Source organism: Limulus polyphemus, unplaced genomic scaffold (genome assembly GCF_000517525.1).
Source record: "Limulus polyphemus unplaced genomic scaffold, Limulus_polyphemus-2.1.2 Scaffold13460, whole genome shotgun sequence".
In the NCBI taxonomy this organism is placed as follows: domain Eukaryota; kingdom Metazoa; phylum Arthropoda; class Merostomata; order Xiphosura; family Limulidae; genus Limulus; species Limulus polyphemus.
Genome location: NW_013679070.1, coordinates 5,031 through 8,048, shown reverse-complemented (window position 1 = coordinate 8,048; position 3,018 = coordinate 5,031). Strand labels below are relative to the sequence as shown.

The following is a 3,018-nucleotide window of genomic DNA, read 5'->3' as shown; positions in this document are numbered from 1 at the left end:
GTTACGGAAAATCAATTAACAAACGAAGACGTAACAATATATATATAGATGTACTATACTGTGTATCTTACATGGAAGTGCATCTGTAGAGTTCAAACACTTAAAACAAGTCAATTCAGCGAAAGCACAGTCAATCAATTGCAAATTTTGGGGTTATAGCATGAAACATATTACCTCACGGTAACAATACGATTTATTATCTCGTACTAAGACTAACTTAGCTGTGAAGTACGAGTTTTAAGCACGTTGTGTTCGGTCTAGTAAGAAATGACACAGAATAGAGGTTTAGTTGACAGAGAACTTCGCTCTGTGAACATTTACACTTGATTGAGGCTTAAACTGTACGACAAACAAACCTTCCCGCCTAAAATAATGAAAATCTCCCTTCATTAGCATACCTTGATATTTAAGGGGTGGCACAGTTCGAAACCGCTCGTCTTGGCTTGTTGTTGTGTAGGCTTAACATTATTCATGTTACAAATACAGACTGATAGGACAATTAAACTCTAACTCTAGAGTTACCTGGATAAAACACACAGCTGTCTGAACGATGGTGTACAAAGTAGATGTGGGAACTGAACTTATACTAATGTACTACTGTAGAGGGCGCACTAACTTCAAGTTTTCCAGGAGTTTGTCCCATTTACCGTTATTTTTCACTGATGATAATATCCACTCACTGTATTACTTTATCATAACGTAAATTTGACTCATATTAAATATTTTATTTACTTTTGTATTTTTTTAACAAGAGAATTCTGTGATCAATTATATTTCCAACGTTGCTGTTATCAACCGATATAAAAAATGTTCACCCTACCTTGACAAGCAGGACAACATTCTCCAGGCCTAGGTAGCTGAGGGTTGCGGCATGGAACGTGGCAGTGAAGCCTAGCTTCTGTTAGGATCCCAGACTTAAAGGCGAATTACATTAACTGATCAATGTTCAAATATTGTCATTTATCAACAATTATTACATGTAATGAATACAGTACAATAATTTCGTTAATCAGTCATTGACTATACGATGAAAAAAGTCAAATGTTTCTGTATTCAAAAATGGAATTTACTTACCGAAAATAATTCATAAATATAACTTATTTAATAACTGAATATATATAATGAAAACATTTCAAAACTATACCTAAATTAGAAATAAAAAAGATTCTTAAATATGAAACATACACTGAAAATATTATAATATTAACATAAACGTTAATTATAGCATAGAAATACTGATAAAATACATATAATTTACGAATTCTAATACTATAAAAAACTCAAGGTAGGAATACATTACACGAAAACTTGCCATTCAAGCTCTACAAAACTTAAAAAGTAAATATAAACGACATCTACAGTGTAAAAACGGTACTTCACGTATAATCATTAAATAGTCTTAACTTAGAAAAATATTCGTATAATTATTAATAACCATAAATATAAACGACATCTACAGTATAAAAACGGTACTTCACGTATAATCATTAAATAGTCTTAACTTAGAAAAATATTCATATAATTATTAATAACCATAAATATAAACGACATCTACAGTATAAAAACGGTACTTCACGTATAATCATTAAATAGTCTTAACTTAGAAAAATATTCATATAATTATTAATAACCATAAATATAAACGACATCTACAGTATAAAAACGGTACTTCACGTATAATCATTAAATAGTCTTAACTTAGATAAATATTCGTATAATTATTAATAACCATAATTCTTTTAGTACAAATATTTCTATTTGTAAGCAATAAATCAACATTATTCACGTTATTTGTAGAAAATAATACTCGACTTATTTGTAGAAACGAATTTCATTCACTTTGATAGAAAAAACAACACCTTATTCAGAAAACAGCCGAGATCCATTGTTTTTAGATAGTTATTAATCACTCCCTCTATAACGGAAAAGAACAACAACACTTACAGTAGAAACTAAATCGTTGGTTTAGTTAGTAACTAATATAATTATGTAATATTAATATGATATAAAGTGTTAATTTTATTATAAGGCATTACTTACGTGTGTAACAAGAATACTGTTTATTACCTTGGTTACATTTACACAGTATAAAATATTTCTGTTTAATTGTTGGCATATGATTAAAGACAGGATAATATAAAGAAACGTACGTTACCCGCGTGTATATTTACATAAATGTTTTCAAGATTTTTAAAATATTTCTCAGAATATCATTATTTAACTAATACGGATTTTTGTTAATAAGGGAAAATGTGGTGTGTAGAGAAACAAACATAGACCACCCAATAAGATGATGGTGACGGAGTTTACGTTGTAACTGAATAAAGTGTTGTTTGTTAAGACAACATAGATTACCCAATAAGATGGTGGTGACAGAGTTTACGTTGTAACTGAATAAAGTGGTGTTGTGTTAAGGCTAAGCAGATGAATAAAATCGACACCCGCAAGTAAACGTATTATATACCTTCGTGATTTCACATTTTCCTTCTAAATAAAGTGATGAAGATAATAATACTGATAACAAATAACAATACGAACTTATGTGAAAACAAAAATATTATAATTATTTCCTACCAAACAGGAAATTTAACTGTAAATTAGTAAAGGTTACTAATGTCCAAACATAAAAACGCTGATCGGGCCTTTTTGATTCCTCAAAAGTGTAACCTACAGTATACAAAACACTAGTAAACTGCCCCCAAAATTCGACTAGAGCGCACTATTATATCACTAATTCAATCCTTTAAATACATTTTTTTCTATGTTATACAATATGTTTATTATACTCTATAACTTATACACTTTTTATCGTAGGTCTTGTTTTGTAGATGAAAATCAACAATACTTGAATGAGTATTGTTCATTTTGTCTTCTTTGGTGGTTCATAAACTCTTTTCTTCGATTGAGAGACGTTTTTTATTTCTTTCTTATGAGACCCTCCCCCCCTCCAAGTGTTCTCTGTTTTCTTCTTTTAGACTTCATTTCTTTCTTTGCTTTTTCTGCTTTTATCATTAATTG

The 3,018-nt window shown here is 29.7% G+C and overlaps 1 long non-coding RNA gene across 1 annotated transcript in view; it reads right to left on the bottom strand.

Annotated features, from left to right (window-relative positions):
• Positions 1-818: 818 nt before the first annotated feature.
• LOC111084081 overlaps positions 819-3,018 on the bottom strand; it is a 6,161-nt gene continuing 3,961 nt past the window's right edge. Inside the window, exon 3 of the long non-coding RNA XR_002609384.1 lies at positions 819-914. This is a non-coding gene — a long non-coding RNA (uncharacterized LOC111084081). The remainder of the gene's footprint in view (positions 915-3,018) is intronic.